At 37.3% G+C, this 21,861-nt stretch overlaps 1 protein-coding gene across 3 annotated transcripts in view; it reads right to left on the minus strand.

Moving 5' to 3' along the window:
- Positions 1–21,861, minus strand: part of RORB (RAR related orphan receptor B) — a 195,919-nt gene that overhangs the window by 136,871 nt on the left and 37,187 nt on the right. The gene's annotated exons all lie outside the window — the stretch shown is intronic.

Raw genomic sequence — 21,861 nt, forward strand, 5'->3', positions numbered from 1 at the left:
TTATGTAAATATTAAGGAAAATATGTACCCCTTGATAAAAGAGTAGAAGCATGTCTGATCAACTGCCAACAATAGTTTGCTCTGGAGGGTGAAACTAGGTGAAGATAGGTCATTTTTATTTTGTTTGAGTTTTAATATTTTTAAAACTTTGTATAATGGTTATCACATCTTAAGTTCTAGAAACTTAAAGTTTATAGGAAAGTATAACACGGACCAATAAATGTTCCTAATATGAGTAATCTGAAAGAGATCAAGCATGGTGTTTTCTTCTTGTTGATAAATCAACACCAAAACTAAAAATAAGAAGCAAGAGCGAATTCTGGTCTCTATGTGTCTGTGTTGCAATTTGTACACTAAAGCTACTTGAGTCGTGAGGGATGTCACAAAGAGTTCTCTGGCATTACCATAATTAAGGACAAAGTTCTAGAAGGCTGTCTTAACAACGATAGTGGGACCTTCTGTCAAAGCACAATCCTTTCCTTAGTACAAATCACATATATCGGGTGTATTCATATATCTGAAAACATTAGTGTATATTAGATGGGATGTTTTCAATGGCAAGTTACAGAAACCTTGTCTTAAATTGGCTGAAACAGTTAAAAATTTAACTAAGTCACTTAAAACATCCAAAGGCAGGCCAAGTGCAAGGCACAATACCATTAGGATTGAGGCTGTTCTCTTGGCATTGGCCTCCTCTGTGTGGAAGGCTTGTTTCTCAAGTTGGTGTTCCGAATGGTTTCAAGATGGCTGCCAGCAGCAACTGGGGCCACCTGCCTCCTTACTCATGTCTGGGGAAGGACAAGAGAACCTCTCCCCCATGTATGGGATAAAAGTCCTTCCTAACAGTTTATTTGGGCCAGTAATGATGTTAGAGAGCGCCCTGTGATGACTGGCTTAAGCCTAGTTTCTGGGGCCAAACTTGGGCAAAGGGGAGGGGTTTGTTTGATTGATTTAGACTCTGGATGCGAATAAGATCAACTATGCTTGAGTCTTCTGTACTAATGGGGTAAGAGTTTGTCCCTAGGGGGGGAAAAAGGAGAGTAGGCCGGGGTTCTAGCAGACAGAAGAAAAGGGGGCAATGGGTAGGCAAGGAACAGTATCTACTACATGGTAGTATAGTCATGGTAGAAAAAAAAAATCAAGATATGAGTCAGAACTCCCCAAAATCCATTCCAGGTTTTGGCATTAACAAACCATCTGACTGGAAGAAAGTCACAGAATTTCTGGGTTTCAGCTATTGTAGCAATAGCAATCTGTTGCAAAAATATTTCTACGGCCCCATTCAGCTCCATTATCAGATTGTTACTCATTCTGATTCCCTCCCTTCCCCCATCCTGGCCGCATGCTCTCCACCACACAAAGCACCCACTACAGCATATAGGCAAATACTTTTAACGGAATGACTTTCCTGGTGATTTTTTTTCCATTTATCTCATGGCAGATCAGCCAATTGCTATGACCCAGCAAAGCAAAACAGTGTGTGGTGCAATTATCTGGGAAATATAAGACCATCTATGCCATCAGATAATGCAGGGAAGGGTGGGCTTTGTTTCCTGAACAACCTGCCTGGTCACCGTGATGTTCCCCAAATCCTCAAATAAATGGACAGGCCTCCACTTTTCTTAGGCTACATAACTCCAGCTCTTTGTGAATCAGGATCAAACTCCTTGCTGTGGAGATAAGATCATTTATGCCACATTTTAAAAGCAAGAGTTCCTTTTGAAAGGCTCATTTTACTCTTTTAGTGCCATATGACACTCTTTTAATAACCCAGAGGGTCCTAAGACCTACAGCAGAGGCCCTTGTGTTTCTACAATAGCATATACCAATAAAATAAGTATAAGATATAAGTGAATTGAATTCATATAATGCTTCTGTCTTCCCACAAATAGTTTCAGGAACTTACAGAAATCATTTCAACAAAAGCCTTCACATTGATGACTCTACATATATGTTTAAATTTCTAAGAATAATTAGTTTTTATCTGTATAAAAATTACAAGGGCAGAAAGTAATAAGACCACCAATTTGTAATGGAAAATCTGATCTCAATGAAAGTGAATTAAAAACTTGCAAATACACACAAATAAAGAGCCATTGACATTTTATGACTCAAGTAATAAAAAAAAAATCACCGAATACATTAAAAAAATGCAAACACACAATGCCTAAATTGTGGAATCAGGTGTAAGAGCTTGTGTGGTGACTTCTCTTGAGAAATTTCTGCTGGGCTTACAGATGCTAATACCTCCTTATTTTCCCACGCTGACATCATATGCAAACTACCATGTCAAGAACACATTTGCAGAATACATAAGTAGTGGAATGAAACATTATTAGTTCTTATTTGCAGTTGCTGCCAACCCCTGAGTCCAAGCTCTAATTGGAATTACAGTGAATTTGAAAGCTGTGTCCACTCCAGGACCTGAATAACATACACAGAGCTGCCATCCAAGACCCAAATTCTTTCAAAATACATACTTCTAGAAACTCAAAGTTAAATAACAACCCCCTGCTTCATGACTTGACAGACACAGAGTTCTAAAGAAATTTTAACAGTTGTGAGTTCAAGTCTTTGCTAAATCATGTCTGGACCTTTTTAAGCAATAACAGATTTAAAATGGAAACGTATAATATACTTGTATTTATTAAGGTATTATTTTTCTTCGATCAAAAGTAATTTTTAAAAAGCCGCTGGTTTCTGGATTCGTCTCCATGAGCAAGCTCCCACTTTAAACGTTTCCTGATTACTGGCTGCTTCTCAGGCTAATAAAAGCCGCTAAATCACTGCTAGGACAAAGGTCCCCACTGTGGTGCATAAAAAAGAAGATTTACAGTCATATGCTATGCTGAACAGCCTTGTCAGGGCAACACAGTGCCCTGCGTCTGTGACAGGCTAAAACAAACCACACGCCAGATCTGATTTCAAACTTACATAAGAGGCCAGCGAGGCTGTAGCCTCAGTGCTTAGGAGAATAAACTGGATTGGGAAGAGGCCATGAGGGAGGATGAGTGGGGACCAAGCTGTACAATTAGCATGTGCCTAGTTTTAATGACTGATTTCCTCAGATAGCCAATTCCCAATGTCAATTTGCTCCTTTGCCCATTTTTCTGTCAAACTCCGTCTTTGCTCACCTCTTTTGCACACAGACACACTCGCTATCACACCTGCCACAAACACCACCCGACCACTGGGGTAACTGTATCGTATTTGGCTATATTAACGACTATAGAAAGGAGATGCCAGGTAAAGTTCTAGGATGACAAGATCTCTTTTTAGTGGGGACTGAATTCGTAATACCATCTTACTAGCAAAGAAAGCAGGGGGTACACTGCTATGGCCTTGTGCTACCAAATAGTCACTGGTCATCTGAATTTTCAGGCTAGTATTTCAACTATCTTTCCACTTCTACTGGGACCTTTGTATTAATTCATTCCTCAACAAACAAACAAACAGAAAGCTTGTATTGAAGCTATGATCAGATAAATGCTTGTGAAAACAGAGAGTGGATTACTATTCTTTTTTTTTTTTTTTTAAAGTTATTCAAATTGCATCTGGAAGAGGCTGGACTTCAGGTAGCTCTACACTCCCTTCTAAGGTTTAGCCTCGGCTAAACAGGGCTGGCTGTGCCTGCTCATTATTTATGCAGCTTCCAAACAACAAATGCCTGCAACTGTCCAAAAAGAAATGAAAGAGCCCAGGTGCTTCAGTGAAACATACCTTTCCCTGATGTAGGATAGGAGGACACACACAAAAAGCAATGACGATTGGGCCCAACCTGAGCTTCTTGGGTTGCAACTGTAGAGAAAGGAAGGAAGTCCAGTTCAAAATGCAAATGCACCGCACGAGGCGTCAGGAGGCCCAGGTTCTAGTGCTGGTTTAGATGCTAACAAGCTGGGTCATCTCGAGCAAATCACTTAACTTCTCTGGTTCTCACTTGCCTCACGTTTGCAATAAAGAATTTGATCCAGATCAGCAGTTCTCAAACTTAAGCACAGGTCAAGATGGATAACCTACAGGTCTTACATTAAGCACAAATTGCTGGGCCTTATCTCCAAGGTTTCTGATTTAGCAAGTCTCGGGGTGTGTGTGTGGGGAGGTGCCTGGGAATTTGCATTTCTAACAATTTCCCAGGTGATGCCAATGTTTTGGGACAGAGAACCACTCTTGAGAACTACTGAACTAGATGATTCCAAAGGATCTGCAAGTTCTGAAGGGCTACACGTCATTTTACGGTAGCTCTAAGCAGCTGCGTGTTGTTTGTGCCTGGGTCAAGAGAACTAAGGAGTGGTCATAACTCAGCCTCCTGTGCTTTTAGTAGAAAATCACAAGATTCCAGTTTTCATTGAAATCATTTGCTTGATAATTAAAACAGAAGGTGATGACAAGTGTCCCCTTGAAAGTGCAAGATGAATGTTTTAAAAAAATTGGCAATGTATCCATCATAGTTGTACAAATTGACTTGCAAAGACACAGCTGGAAACTCATTAGTTGATAAATTCATGTTGATAGACTCTGTGCTCTCTCTTTTTATCTATTTCTTGCATTTAAAATCATGTCTGTTACAGACATTTCAACATAGTGATTATAGTTAATAATACTGCATTATATACTTAAAAGTTGCTAAGAGAGTAGATCTTAAATATTCTCACCATGGAAAAATAGTGATTAAGTGATGTGATGCAGGTGCTAGCTAGTGCTATAGTGGTAATCATTTTACGATATAGAAGTGTATCAAATCAACATGTTGATTTGTATGATGTTGCACAATTGTGCACAAACTTGCCCAGTGTCAATTATATCTCAATAAAGCTGGAAAAGATAAAGATAATAAAATAATAATAAAATAAAATCATGTTCGGTACATAAATTTGATAATCACCGTTGAATGGGACTGTAGTTCTTGGTAAATAAGTGCTGGTCTGTGTAGCTGCTGGTAAATCATGTGACGTTAATTCTGGTTCTAGATCTCTTATTGACAAAATGTGACCATAGAGAAGTCATTTCACTACTCTGGGTCTCAAAATTCTCATCTGTCAAATAAGAACATTCTTGCCTAGAATGAACAACATTTGTTTATGATTCTGGATTTCCACATATGTAAGTACATGAAATGTAGATCTGTTTCAGAACCGAAATATAAATGAAAAAAGAGACAAACTACATAAGTTCCATCTGGTAGCTGTAGATTCAGGGATAAAAAAATAATTGTTTAAGCCATTTTCTCTCACCAGGACTACCCAAAATTGCTTCTGCTTCTGCTCCCTACCCCTCTGTAAAATCCTCCAACAGCTTCTTGCTTCTCTCAGAATAAAGTCCAAATTCCATATTCAGGTTCCTACCCTTCACCAACTCCATCTGCTTTACATCGTGTTCCCATGGCTTCCTAAACTCTACGGTGACCTTCTTTCTGATCCTTGAACTTGCCAAGTTGGTTTCCTCCTCAGGGCCTTTGTACCAACAGCACCTTCTGTCTGAAATGCTCTCTGGGTTGAGTCCTTCCTTTGATTCAGATCTTTGGAGAGACTGTCCATGACTGCCCAATCATATCATCTCACGTCAATTGTACAGCACTTGTTACTGGCTATTTTTCTTGTTGGATATTTATATCTTCATTATCTGTGTCTGTAACCATCTCCTCTGGAAAATGTAAGTTCTGTGATGGTGGGAATCCTCTCTCTATAATGGTCACCCTCTCCTTAGAGCCTAGCAGGGTGCATGGTGCATGACAGATGCTCAATATATTCATGGATAAATGATATTAGAAACATGATATAGGAGAAATTCTTTTGCTCTGTATAGAAACGTGAGCCTACATTAACCTAGCTAAACATGTGTGTATTGAATATACTACATGCTAGGCACTTTTCTAAGTGCCTTATTTATTAATACATCATCATATTTCACATTTTACAAATGAGGAAATTGAAGCAGAGAGAAGTTAACTGACTTGCTTAAAGTCAGAAAGCCAGTAAGTACATGGTCAGGATTCAGACCCAGGTTGTCTGTTTTCAGAATAAGTGCTCTTAACCATTATGATATGGGTAGTAAGATGAGGCTCTTAAGATAAGTTCCTCCCTCACCGCCCCCCCCTCAAATCCATGCCAAATGACTAACCCATTTATGCTTAATCACTTCCACTGATGAGATTCGCACTACTTCAGAATCAGCCCATACTGAAAGCACTGATTTCCGCCTTATTCTGTGATCCCAAATTTCTCCCAATGTTTCCTCCAGCCCTTGGTCCCAGTTCTACTTCTTGAGGCCTATAGAACAAGTTTAATCTCTCTTCCACATGGCAATCCTTCAAGTTTTGGAAGCTACTTAGCATTGCCTCCACAAATCCTTTTTTTTTGCTAATCTGACCATCCCTTGTTCTTCCAATGGCCTCCTGCATAGTGGGACTTTGGCCCTTTTACTACACTAGTTGCTCTTCTAGTTTATATCCTCTAAAAATTTGGTCCCAGCATTGAATACATTATTTTCCTTATGGTCTGGTCAACATAAAAGAGTGAACAAAGTTTCTCCATCATTATTAATAATTCCATTAATGAATGTTATTAACAGAATTTATAAATGGAGATTAACAGAAAAAATAATAACTTCATTGACAGCCAAAACACTTAGTGATTCCAACTTTCATTTGAAAAATTTAATTCACTTGAAATTTCTATTTTGTAATGTGGCAAATTCTCTTTTCTTTATTGTGTAACTTTGTGTTAAGACTATACTTTAGTTTTTAAGTAAAATTAATTTCTCAAGCATGTTAGTCATTGAAAAGTGGCTCACATGACAAGATTTCCTCTTCTAAAATAGTGTTGCCTCAAACTATGGGTCACTATCTATCAGTGGGTTGTAAAATCTTCTCAGTGGGTCATATGTTTTGTCTCAAGTTAAAAACTTATTATGAGGAATGTCAAAAATATAGAATAGTGGACAAAAATAACATAATGAACCAACATGTGCATACCCCCCAGCTTCAACAATGATCATTTTATGGCCAATCTCATCTCATTTTATACCTCACCTAATCTCTCTCCAACTGAATTACTGTGAAACAAATTCCATGCATCATATAATTTCATCTAAAAATAAGAAAATATAAGCACTCTTTATTTATACAAGTACAAAATTATTATCAAATCTAAAAATAAATTCCTCAGTGTCATCACAGTCATTATTCAAATTTCCAATATTCTCACAAATATATTCTCTGTACAACCAACATTTAAAAAATTGAAAATAAAATATCAGAGTACAGCACACATAGTAAAGGTAAGCACTATTTTATGACACTTCAGTTTCATCTGTTTGCATAGTTGTGTGTGTGTGTGTGTGTGTGTGTGTATACTGGGTCATGAAGAAAAATTTTTTAACAGTTGGTCCTGGTCAAAAAAGTTTAAAAAGGCAGCTCTAGATATGTAGCAACATTATTTACCAATATGCTAAAATCTCTTACTGAGCATAGTTCTTACACATGCTTATCTTGCAGGAATGAGCCCTGGACTCTGCTGTTCACTTGCTTTGTAATTGTGGACAAATTGTTGCACATTAGTTACCTCATCTGGAAAATAAGTGGGTGGAACTAGCTCAAGTTTTCCAAATTGTGATGCTCAGAACAATGGCTCCACTGGGTGTAGTATAAAGGTTTGGAAAATGCCATACACCATTCCCTCAACTTGAAGATTCATAATGCATATTAGCATTTAAGAAGACCCACAAAGAACAGAATCCTATTCTTTTAATATTTAAACCTGTTTTTTTCTCAGGACTTTTTTTTTTTTTTTCCATGACACTAATCAATGTCCTTGGGTTATCTAGTAAAGCCCCTTCCGGTTCTAATGTTCTACATAATTCTGTTGCCTAACCTTATGTGATACTGAAAAGTTAATGTTCTTATACAGGAAAGGCATTGCTTTCATTGGAGAAAGATACCTGTGAAGAAAACAAACTGCATAGCCCTGAACTTGGTTGTGAGATTTATACCTCAAAGAGACAATTGCTTTCTTCCAGAGTTGCACCATGGATTATCCTGTGGATTGAGACAGTAATCAGGGCTTGGGGACATCCAACTGATGGTGATTGTTGCTGTGTGCCCTGGAGCGTCCAACAGACAGCCTGCCCACACTGCCATGCTGTCGCTGCTTGCAGAGTCTGCTGCTAACTCCAATTGTCAGGCTTGTGCTTCATCCAAAGTTTGTTTTGTAACAACCCTGTCAGGTTTACTGCATCCAGGCTGGCTTGTTTGCCTGCTCTGGCTTCCCAGAGATTCCATTCTGGAAACAGTACTTTAATATGCCTTTAACAGTATTCTATCTTCCTAGGCTACAACTGGGCCACCCCGTGGCCAGTATGTACTTCAAGAAACAGAAAAAGAGAAAAAGTTTAATTTTAAATGTATTTTGAATAACAGCCAAGTTCTGCGCACAAAAAACTCTTCGGTAGATCTATCAAATCAATTAAAAAATATGCATGTTGTGAAAAGCACTCCACAGTAAACTTCTGAAAATCAAACAACAGGTAACCACTAACACTTTTTTTCAGGACAAACTTTTTGTGTTGCAATTCCTCTGAGAGATATTTATATACACGATGGATACTCCTAAGAGTAAACCAAACTAAATTATCTACTCTAAGTCTCTAATTACATTGTATACTTTTAGATGTGGAAAGTTTCAACAATGTGAAAATAAATTTAATTTGCCTCAGTGCGCATGCTTTATCTCTAGATCAGCATTGTACAACAGAATTGTATACAAGCCACGCATGTAATTCAAAATTTTCTAGTAGTCACATTTAACAACAAGGAGAAGGAAACAGGTGAAATTTGAATAATATATTTAATTTCACCCAACATAGCCAAAATAGCATCATTTTAACATGCAAGCAATGTGAAATTTATTAATGAATTTATTTATGAGATAATTTACATTTTGGGGGTAGTCTTCAAAATCCATGTGCATCTTAGACGTGTAGAACATGTCAATTTGTACCGGCCACATTTAAGTGCTCAACAGCCACATGTGGGAGTGGCTGCCATGTTGGACAGTGCAGCTCTAAATGTTCATAGAAGAGATAACGTCTAACAGGTATTTATTCTTTAGGCTGCCCTTTAGATTTTGCTGTTTATGACCAGCATATGGGATTGCCCCGACAATTGCTTTCTTCCAGAGTAGTTATATAAGAAGAGAAGAGAAAACAATTTGAAGTGACAGCCTTTTCTGTCAAATGCACTATCAAGTGGTAATTGAAAGGTGGAAGGGACCAAAGTTAGCATTGCCCAATTAAGAGGAAATTGCAGAGAGCTAGAAATAAAAACTACTTCTCTTCCATTAGAAACTAGTAGAAAAGTAGTTCTCAACCCTGGCTAGGCAAAAAGACCACTGGTGGAGCTTTCAAAATTTACAGTTACCCAAGCCCTACCCCTGATCTGGAGTGGTTAGGGCTGGAAAAGGGTATATTTCTCAAAAGTGAGTTCTGTTCTTTACTGCCATCTAGATGGGTCATTCTAAGTACTTTTCTTTTTATCATGTTTTAAAAGCATATATTTTTTTTCTACTTGGAAAAAATACTCAAGATCAAAAACAAATTCTACCTTTAAAACATCAAAGGAATTAACAGTGGGAAGATACAAAATATTTCAAAATACTTCAGAAAATATTGATAACTGTGTGTTTTGAATTGGCGGTTATATAACAAATCGGTGAAATTACTTAGTGTGGCCAGAAGGGAAGGGAATTAGAAACAGCACATGCTCTTACAGTGGAGGATCAGACAAACAGTCTTAAAGGATGTGGATGAGAATGTGAACATGCACAACTTCAAAAGTCTTTAAATACTGAAGCCATTTAGTCCAGTATTCCCATTTTGGTGTAGTCAAAGACTTAAAGAATTTGAGATTTAAATAAAGGACTGATGTAGCACTATAAACAACAGATTTTATTTGAAAGAACATGAATATTTAATAATGGTGCAATTATTAAACAAATATGATGTCTCTATTATCCATAGTATGGGCTATGATGCAAGTTTACGAAAAATAACTAAGATCATGGAAAAAATCCTTAGAATATTTTAAATGGAAAAGTAGGATAGTGAATAGGATACTAAATTTGTTTACAGTATAATCTCAAGTTTAAAAAAACAAACTATATAACATATGCATAGAAAAGAAGGCTGGAAGAAATTGCACCAATATAAAATTCACCAAGGTGTTCATTCATTTTTGTTAATTTTTTCTTCGAATGTTTCTGCATTGTCCACATTCTCTGCAATGACTAGTTATTACTTTTAAAGTTGACATTACTTTCAGGGTAGCTGCCATGTGCCGCTCCAGGGAGCAGGGGGCCACAGTGTCAATGGCAGCCCCAGAGTGGTGCAGTGCACCGTTTGTATAGCTGTAAGCAGCAGCTCAGATTATGTTGTAAATCCACTTATTCTAAAAAAAATAAAGTGCAAAATAGGAAACACTAAAAAGAATTAATCTGGACAAAAAATACTGAATTCCGTGGGATAAAGAAAATCTTTTCTAACCAGAAAGCTCATTTCCAGTATATGGTTTCCCTGTGTTATCCTGGAATTACATATTTTTTACACTTCTCAGCCAACAGAAATTGTTGTTTCAGTGAAGCTGAAATTGTGAAAATACTTTCTAGATATAAAAAGACAAAACTAACCTGTTATCTTCATAAAGGTAATACCATTTAGTGCAAAAAGTAACGTCTGGGAGTAGAGAAGGTGACGGCAAGAAAAGTCACAATAACAACAGCTAACTCATACACAACAGCTGATTGCCCCCTCCTCCAACCCTCTCTACCATGGTCATCCCATTATTGGTAATGCTATTGCCCTGGGTGTTCACGCTAAGTAAATAAGGAGTCATCCTTGCCTGATCTCTCACAGCCTACATGCAATCCACCAGCAATTCTCTTGGTTCTTTCTTTAAAAAGTATATTGGACACTCAACATTAAAAAAAAATTAAGCCATTTTCAAAGCTACATTTTTGGTCCAAGTCACTCTACTTTGTAACCTGGATTATTAAACTAGCCTGCTAGCTGGTCCCCCTGCTTCCTTACTTGCCTTCTTTCAGCCTATTCTCAGCATCCAGAGGGATGCTTTTAAAATGTAGGTCAGATCATATCAACTCTCTGCACCACCCTGGAATGGATTCCCATTTTACACAAGATAAAACTAAGTCCTGTACAATGGTGTACAAAGTCCTATGTAATCCTGGATTATAGGAATCACTGCCTCTCCTCCCCCTATTAATTCTTCGACCTTATCTCCTTGCTCACTGCTGTTCATTTAACACATCAGGTGTTCTCTCACCTCAGGGCTTTTGCTATCCTTTCTGCTGGGATGTTTTTCAGCAGATATCCACATCCCTCGCTCCCTCACCAACTGGAGATCTTGGCACAAATTTCACCATTTCAGTGAGGCCTCCCTGACCATCCTATTTAAAATCACAAGCCTCTAGGGTCTACTATGAGAGTTTCCCACATCAGCTGTGACAAACCTTTTCTAATCTTGGTTCTTCCCTCCTAATCTTATCTCCTTCACTGTCAGCAGAGGATCTTTTGTCCTTTGTTAACTGACAGGTTTGTGTTTAAAAAATGATTAAAGAAGACAAGTTAGGTGATACAAACAAACTTTACTTAATACTTCATGAAGCGGATGGTCTCCATTTGGTCTCCATTTGCAAGATGGGCCAGAAGGCAGGAGGCTTTTATAGGATAAAGAATAAAGAACAAGGAAGAGAAAAATAGAAAATATCTGATTGGCTGAGGCCTCAGAGTCAACCTCGTTTGGGGTGAGAAGGAACAAGGAACTAAGTATAGAGCCCAGAGTGTTTGGGATTAGCTGACTGGATATACTGAGTTTCTGGTTAAGGGGAACATTTACAGGGTCATGAAAGTTATCAGGGTTTTGGATTGCTGACCTGGTACCCCTGGCATGAGCGGCTCCATCTTGGGTCTAGAAATTTATTTCAACATTTGTAATTTTTAAAGCTTAGCTAACCTATCTTCTTGCCTCTGTTACCTCTAAATCTTAATATGCCTCACCTACCCTTCTTCTTTCTATTCTTCTTTCTTCCAAGGAAGATAAAAACTTCTTATTTAAAGCCATGCTCTGTGCCCATGCTCAAATTCCATCTCTTCTTCCCTTCCTCTGGGCCATGTCTCACAGGGATCTCCTCTCATACGTATTTTCTTATGGTTTTCATCCTTTCTACCAACCTACACACATACATAGATCTCTCCTCTTAAAATAAACCAAGACTATCCAACAAATTTTAATCCTGATATTCTTCTTTCCTTACTCTCATTGTCAAAATTCTCAGAACATAGCCTTTTCCTCTATTTTTATAACCACTAATTCACTCACAAGAGATTTAGGTCCAATCCTAAACCATCTGAATCTGAATCTGAATCTCTAGGTGTGGGTTCTGATTACATGCATTAAACAAAAACAACAACCACCATCAACAAATCCACAGGTGATTCAAATGCACAGCTGGGCTGAGAACCACTGTCTCAGCTCCTAGCGGTTTGTCTGTTGTGTCTCAGAATACTTTCCCTCCAGGCTTGTCAGTGATTAACCTTCTAATCACTAAAGGCAGTAGTTTTTTCTCAGCTCTCTTCTTCCCTGAAACTTGCATCAATTTATGATGCCACTGATTATGCCCTCTTTCTAACCACTCCCCCACTTTTTTTTCACTTGCTTCTGTGACAGACTACTACACTATTTCTTTTCTTTCTTGCTGCATCCTTTGTTAGCACCTCTTCCTCCTGCCTCCTAAATGAAGACAATCCTGCACGGTTCCTACCTCGGCCTTCATCTCCTATCTCACTATATCCTTTATCAGAAATAGCAGCTGCTTCAGCAATTTCAACAATGACTGCCCTGAATATGATTCCTCAGACTCGCATATCTCGCCTTCTAGGCGTAAACCCAACTTTCTACCATTTTCTCACTGTAACATCAAATCTACCATATCTAAAATCAAACCCATTGTTGTTCTCCATAGTCCCAGTTTGAAACTTATAAGTCATTTTTAAACTACTCTATCCAGGTCGTCTCCAATAATCAGAGGCCAAAGGCCACATTTTCTCCTTCTGCCATGTCTTTGTGTCTGTCTTTTTTTTTCCTGTAAGTAGGAAAATTCTCATTACTACCATTCTCCTGGATTAATACAACAACCTGTAAATATCTTTCTGTTCCTAGTTCCTCTCTCTTTTTTTTAATGTCTTTATGTTCTCTTAGATGAATATGTCTGAAACAAAATATTGAATCTGCCATTCAATATTTGAATCTGATTTAAAGCTCTACCGATAATCTATTTATCATTGGTTCATGCTAATGATAATACACATATAACCCCTGAAAAAAAATGATTTTCAGGTAAAATACAAGTAACTAAACTCTAATTTCCATATTGCAGGTTGTTTATTCTCATGTTCATTGTAAATCTCCAAAAAGGATGTATGAAGTGTTTCAAAACACTTGAGCTGGGAACTTTCTTCTCTTTAGAGGAACTGCCCAGCTTAACCAGACTATTTTTCTACAACTTCTCATCCACCTTCTCATCTCTCTGCCTTTACCCTAGCTTGTTCCTCTTCTTAAGGGTACTTTACCTCTTTCTCTGATTTTCAAAGGGTTTTCTCAGACATTATCATTTTACAAAACCTCTCCTGATCACCTAAATTGAAGAATTGGATTTGTCTATCTACTGGAACAGAGAATGACTTAGTCATGATCGTGTTAGATATATTGACTGTGAACACTGACTTGGGTTGTTTCAAAGAGTCCACTGGGCTAGATTTCCTTTTTGTATAAAATAATGGAGAGATTGGATGGGTGCAAAAGTCACTACAGTATTACTCCTAGTAGAAGGAGAAGAGGAGAATTCACATTTTGTGGAGTACATCATAATTTCCAAAGAATTTTTAGTACATTTCCACATTTAAGTGTCACAATCTCCTGTACGGCTAATCCCAGTTTCAAGATGAAGTGAATAAGTTTCTGAGGGGTGAAATGCTGCCCACCCTCCACTCTCCCCATTGCATACAACTAGTCAGTGGCCATGCTGAATGCAACTTCTAAAGATCTGTTTTCAAAGTTTATATTTATTCCACTGAATGATGGGGAACTAGCTGTGACGTCTGCCATCCTTCTGCAGACTGGGGTGGACTCAGCTGATGGAGCTGGCTGGGTCGGGGGAGCCTTCCACCCTCGGGACCCCTGTGCACATTGAAGAGAGAGGCATCTCTGTACCTGTTCCTGCCAAGATGTGCATGGTAAAAAAAAACCCAGGGGAGGGCTGACGGTGATATGGCCCCGAGTCAAGGACTTCCATGAGCTATTGTATTGCATGAGAGCTTGTTGAGGCAGAGGCTGGAGGGAGCAGAGTAAGCATGGAGGGAGGTGGGAGAATAGGCTCGGGCCCTGAAGATGAGTGGTAATTTACCCCAGAACTAGGCCTCAAAGTCAGGACCACTCCCACAGTGTCTGTATTTATTTACTTATTTAGACCCACAGGATGCAAATTGGAAAATTATAATGCAATCAAGGGAGCACATCTCTTCCCCCATCTTTCGCTTTAACAATTTACAGGACTGAAACTGAAGAACAGTCTTTATGTGTGTCTGTGTGTGTATGTGTGAAGAAAAAAGGGCTTGCTGTACAGGTGTGGGCCTTTTCAGCCTCCCTCACGTGACCAGATAGCAATCAACATCAATAGCTGTGTCCTCAAATCAGAAGGATAATGATAGAGAATGGAGCAAATAGAGGCACCAAGGTAAATGGCAAGCCTGAGAGTGTTTGGAGGAGGTGGGGGCAGAGGCCTAGTAATGAAGACAAAATAAGAAAAGTGAAAAGGTATTGTGTCCGCTGACAGTACATTTCACTGGCTCTTCTCCACCAAAGAGAGACACTAGCACAATATCCTGAAAGATTCCATCCAATTTAAGCCCTAGGTCAAGGGATTGGCAACAAAATCCTCTAGCAGTTTGAGTCTAGCTTCAAGGTGCTCTATTCAATTGCAAGCTCACATCACATCCTAGTTTATACATATAGATGAAACTAGGCTTCATATTATATGCATTTAGCTGAGACTGTGTTTCTCAGTAATTTCCTTTCATGCTCTGATGAAGTGATATTAATTTTCTTTGCATTACTACAAAGGAAAACATCTCCCAACTCTCTTTTAAAGATCATTGATAGAGGATTATATTAGCTTTTTTTAAATTAATTAATTAATTTTTTTTAACATCTTTATTGAAGTATAATTGCTTTACAAGCGATTAGGGAGATACTATCTACAGACTCGATTTGTTTTTATTTGAACATATATACATTATTTCAACAGTTCCAACTCCTTTGGCTTGCTCTTCCATCAATGTAAGGTTTTTATTTTTTAATTAAAATTCCTTGGACTTCTGAATCAATATATTTTTTATCTCTACAAGTTTTTTTTTCAAATATGCTCAGTCTTATTTATTGTCTCTCATTGATTACTCACATATTATATAACACTTTTTATTTTCTGAAATATAGTTAACACACTGAGTTTATATTTTGGGTCTTATAATTCTGATATCTGAAGTCTCCGTGAATATAGTTTTTCTGTCTAGTGTTTCTGTCAGAGTATCTTATTTCCTTCAGCGTTCTGGTTATTTTTGATTTTTAACTTACATTCCTTAGAACTTTGTGTGAATTCTTTGAGGTCTGGACTGAAGTTTCATTTTCCAGAGAGGATTTCATTTGCTTCTATTAGGTACCTGAGGGTACTACTAATTATTTAAAATACATTTTTGGATTAGATTGGGCTTCCCTTCAACCCCCATGTAAGCAGTATAAATTTGGGCTGCAAATCTACACGAGGACTATTTTATGGTTATTAATTCTCAAGAAAGATATTTTTGCCTCTAATGTCAAGGTTGAGGCATTCCTGGCTCTTCCTAATTTTATGTGGGGGTCTCATTAGACTCCCCATTTGGGGAAGGTCCTAAGATCATGATACTTTCTTTTGAACTCCCCACCTACCCCCTTATAGGCATCAAAATGGAAGCCTATGAAGGGTGGCAGATGGCTTGGGGATGAAAGACAACTTACATGCTTCCTTCCCTCTCTTGTTCTTGATTAGGTATGTTTGTAAGTTTATTGAAGGGAAAGCATATTTTTCCACACAAAACTTTATATTTAAACTTCGAAAATCTCTCTGACAATTTAAACACACTCCAAAATGATAACAACCCCTTTCCTAGAACACCTCCAAAATGATATATTTGTGAGGTTGTTCATTGAGCATTGTTTGTAAAAGCAAAAGACTGGAAGCATCTCAAATGATCAATGAAGGAATAACTGAACCAAGTATGGTACATCTATTCGATGGAATACTATGCAGCTGTAAAAATGAACAGATAAGCGATCTGGTAGTATAGAGAAAGTTCTCTGTACTAATCACAAAATACTTTAAGATATATTAAGTGAAAAAAAGCTAAGTTACAAAATAGTGTATATTACATTCTACCTTTTGTACAGTAAAGGAGGAAATTACTAATATATTTTCTTATTTGCTGTATGTATTGACTTATTTACTTAACAAACATGCACCTAACGCTTTCATTTGTCAGGAACTCTTCTAGGTATTTTTAAGAATATCAAACCAATTCATCCTCATTTAAGACCCTTTAGGCAGATACTACTAACCCCACTTTTGCAGATGAAGAAATTGAAACATAGAGAGGTTAAATAACATGCCCAATGTCACACAGCTAGGAAATAGAAGGATACACAATAGCCGCAGATGATAAGCTGGAGGAGGCAGGATGGGGCACAGTGGGAGCAGATGCGGCAGAGGTAGGAGAAAGAGGTCTCAGTGGGTATCCTCTTACATTTTTTTCAAACTGTGTTGATGAATTATATATTCAAACAAACAATGATATAATTTTTAAAAGTATCCAACATTTTTAGTTGTTTATAGTGGAAGGTATTTAGTTGCCATATTGCTGGAAGAAGAAATTCCAAGGGTAGTTTGTAAATCCTTTTTATTCCAGCCTTCCCTTTCTGACATCTAGATGAAAAAAATCTTCTTATTTAAATAAAACACTCTTTCCTTTACCATTTTATTTTTTTTAAGATTTTTCTTTTTTTTGATGTGGATCGTTTTTAAAGTCTTTATTGAATTTGTTACAATATTGCCTCTGTTTTATGTTTTGTTTTTTTGGCCGAGAGGCACGTGGGATCTTAGATCCCTGACGAGGGATCGAACCTGCAGCCCCTGCATTGGAAGGGGAAGTCTTAACCACTGGACCACCAGGGAAGTCCCTCCTTTACCGTTTTAAATTAGAAAATGATGATTGCTTTTGTGTCTGGGAGATGATTTAAGGGCTGAAACAAGAAGCAAAGTTACTTTGTTTTTGTAAAAAACTTTTTTTTTTTTTGAGGGGTTGCGTGGATAGATGATCTGATTATTTAACCAGAAAACTTAAGATTTTTCTGGCATTGTGCTTGAAATGGTATATTATTTTAACCCACACATGGAATTCATGGTAAAAGGTGGCTCCATCCCACTACCCCTGGTTTCCTTTACCCTGCTTTATTTTATTCCTTTACCCTGCTTTATTTTAGTTCATTGCATTTATCAATAAATGCCATTTGTATTATTTTTGTTGTCATGTTTATTTGTTCACGGTCTGTCTCCCTTACTGAACTAATGAATAACATGCTTTGTGAGGGTGAGGACCTTGACTGGCTTATTGATGCTGTAGCCCAGTACACTTAGAAACAGTGGCTCCCTTTCAATAAATATTTATTGAAGTTATTAATAGAAAGTCCCAGTTTAAGCTCTCTATATAAATATATACATTCAAAGTGAGCAGGGTTTTGTTTTGTTTTTTTGTTTTTACATTGTTTTCTGTTTCTTTTATTCTCATCCAAACCACAACCAATCTTGGAATGCTGCGCATTCGTTTTCATGGCATTATGGAGTTAGTTTCTCTAAGGACATTGCATTTCAAGGGGTGTTACAAAGAGAAACCAGCAACCTCTAAATGAAATCTAATGCAAAACTAGAACTTTAAGAATCAATGGATGTGGGCTTCCCTGGTGGCGCAGTGGTTGAGAGTCCGCCTCCCGATGCAGGGGACACGGGGTTCGTGCCCCGGTCCGGGAAGATCCCACATGCAGCGGAGAGGCTGGGCCCGTGAGCCATGGCCGCTGAGCCTGCGCGTCCGGAGCCTGTGCTCCGCAACAGGAGAGGCCACAACAGTGAGAGGCCCACGTACCGCAAAAAAAAAAAAAAAAAAAAAAGAATAAATGTATGTGGTTATCTGTGATGTTTGCTTATATTTTTCTGCTGTAGGTCTTAATTGATTGCATACTTTCATAGATACTGACAACATATGAAACGTATTCCTGGATACCATTCTACAGAATTTGTTGTACAATTTGACTTGATCTTTCTCATCTTACAGGAAAAGTAATTTTAGTTCAGTATTTATTTTTATATTTCTATATAATCATGAGTTGGGGACGAGAGTGTAGCTCAGAATTTTATTTTTGTGTTTTATTGCAATACAATCCATTAGTAAAGACAGTTCAGGAATAAAAACAATAGCAGCCACCATTATCTTCGTTGAGGTGGTTATTATTATCTCTGCTTTATAGATTAAGGAGTTGGGGATCAGGGCTGGGTAAATTGTCCAAGGTCATCAGTCAAGCTGGGATTTAAACGCAGTTTGACTGACTCCAAAGTCCATACTCTTAATCACGACTGGATTACTTCCTTTTTAACTATTTAACTTTTCCTTTTAACCCTGTTTATTTTTTATGTTTGCATCCTTGTCTTCTATTGTAAGCTACTCAAAAATTATTTTATTAAGTACATTGCACATAATAAATACATACATACATTTATAAGTGCCTCCGAAAGTCCTATTTTATTTGCATACTAATTGAATAATTAATAATTATTAATAAATAATTGAAGTACACAGTATTTATAATAGTATTGCTGAAGCCAAACACTAACAGAGGAAGCACTTTCACAATAAATTATACCAAATAGATGGTCTCTTGAAAGCGTTTTCCCTGCTTTCCAAATCCTAGAGTTTTGTTTTCTTTTATTCATCTTTAATTGAGAGGGTGAACACTGTGCAAATGCAGATAAATTTCTCCAGTGATAACATTTCTTTTCACTAATTAAAATTATCCAAGTGTTCTTCTTGAGAACAAGAATATTGTGTATTTCACTAGTTAACAAAAATCTTATTATTTCCATGTCTGTACTGCTAAAACTCATCAAATGACTTTTAAAACTTCAAATGGCATGAAACTAGTCAGCAATGAAGGTCTTTGAAAATGTTTCATTTTGAGCTAATGAATAAAATGCTTACTTTTGAAGAAGGATGAATAAAGTTAAAATGTCATTCTTGTTTTTAAGAAAACAAACACCTGCTTGAAGATTTCTTATATTTAACCAGAGTCAAGGGTTTCATGTGGAGGAAACAAATTAGCCTTTTCAAGTTTTAGGAGACTCTATGGGGACATTCTTTTGCGTAGACAAAAGTAAGAGGAAAAAAAATAAACCCTTTAAGAACTAGAAAGCCATGTGCAGAAAAATGTCTGTAATTTCAGAGGCTTAAAACATTAATGCTTCATTCGCCTCTGTTTGCTACATAAGTAAGAGAATGTACAGTCTTTATTCTTCACATCCCCTAAGCAAAAACAGATTTTTGTGCCAGAAAGCATGCGGAAGAGGTAATGATGAAGGAGGCATTGCGGTGTTCTAGAAAACAATAGAATAGATTAGGAGAATAAAGATCTGCATTCTTCTTTCACCTCTGTTCCTAACTGGTTCTATAGCTTAAGTCATTTAACCTCCTGGGGCTCAGTTTCCTTATTTGTAAAATGGGTCTTTTACCTGTCTTGTATCTCCCAATGCTTCTGGGAATCAATTCAAATAAGTAAACTGTATGTACAAAGGATAGAAGTTCCATATCAATATAACAGAGAATTCTTCCTTATGTGGGTCATGGGGATGTTCACACATCTTAGGAAAGCTTAAAAATTCTTTTTCTATGCAAGTTAAAAGCTTTTTGCATGGCAGATATTAAACAGCCATCTTTATCACTGTCCTACCAGGTGACCTTGGGCTAGTTAGTCAGCTGATATTTCCTCTTTGTAGTTTTTACATCTTAAGAATTTCAGGGTTTTTTTCTTTTTCATGCTATGGGAACAATTTTATAAATGACTCCAGCTACACAATCCGTTTTTGGAATCTTGAAGTTACTGATGTAGTCTTATTACTACTGCAGGATGATCAGAGTGAGCAACTGGATTGAAATGATAGTCAACTGGATTTGCTACAGAAAGTGAGAGAAAGGGAGATTTTGAGTTGTTTATAATCTTAACTGACCAAACATTTGAACAAATCATATTTTAATGTACCCCAAAGAGGTGAAGGATTTCAGGTTATGTATTTTCAAGAACTTAGATGAACTCAAAGAATTAGTCTGCTAACTGAGTGTCCTCTCTGTATATTATCCCATAGAAATATGTCAGAGTTAAAATAATTTCCCTAATCGCCTCTTCCTCTTTTACCTCCTCTTACTTTTCTCCCCCTCCTCCTTCATCATCATCATCATCATCATCATCAAATACTGAATTCCTACTCAGTTTCAATGTAGTGTCTTAGTTCCTTTTAAGCACAGTAACCATAACAGCTGACTCCCCCCTTTTTCTAAACCTAAAGACAAGGTGTTATTTTAACCATCTAAACTGGAATAAACCTGAATAAGGTCTTGTCTTCTCTTAGTGGAAGTAAATTTAATGGAAGAATTTAATACTTTATGTAAGCAGAGAAATTTGTTATATTTTATGAGACTGTGCAGTAAATTTATTTTTTAGATATAGTTTTCTTCTTTTGCTTCCTTTTGAGATAATCAACAACAATCCTAAAATCTTACAGTATTTATTTATCAAGTCATTTGTTTTTAGATTTAGTTGCTTATAAATGACTAATGTTAAAGTACATTTAATCCGTGCACCTCCTATCTATAAATTCCAACATACACACATTATTAATAGATTTCTTTTATTAGCAAGTTACTGCCTTCTGAATTTGGATAGCTCAGGAGAATGATTTCCACCTCATCCTTTGAAACATTTCCGACACAGCCAGGCATTTAATTTTGTGAATATGTTTACCATAAAACAACAAAGGGCGTTTCTCTAAAATCCATGTAAATACGAAAGCCACTTTTCAAAGTTCATTAGTGGAGAGATAAAAGTAGGAGGTTTTGATTTCATGAGAGTAAACAGAAGCCTCTGGAGAGTACATTTCACTGGAAATAGGAGGGCAAAGACTGGAAATTTTATCCCAAGATTTTTTCATCTGTCATCCTAACCACAGCACTGGAATCCCAGCAACATGAACGCAGATCCTCGTTAGCCAGAGGCTCCCTTGATTTAGCCACTCTGAGTAACTTAGAAACAGGTGGGAAAAGAAATCTGGGTAGTCTACAGCCAACGGACAATGTAAGTCCCTCTTCTGCAGCACAAAGATTTGTTTTTTCATCTCCTTTCTCTATGTATTTTAATAAAGTGAAGAGAACAATATGTCTCTTTTTGTAAGATGTACACACATGCACACATACTTCTATGTTGCTTTGGGAAAGACTGCCGTTTTTGTGTAAAATAACTGCATGTTTCACCTTGTTTTCCAGGGCTCCGAATTGCCAATCTTGTGATGCAGTCGCAACTTATGCGTGACTGACTGGTTACAGAGCCTGCTGATCTATACGGAGAGGTGAGAATTTGTCACCGTGTATAAGCAGAAAGATCAGTCAGATACAGTG

This window comes from Globicephala melas, chromosome 6 (genome assembly GCF_963455315.2).
Source record: "Globicephala melas chromosome 6, mGloMel1.2, whole genome shotgun sequence".
Lineage (NCBI taxonomy): Eukaryota > Metazoa > Chordata > Mammalia > Artiodactyla > Delphinidae > Globicephala > Globicephala melas.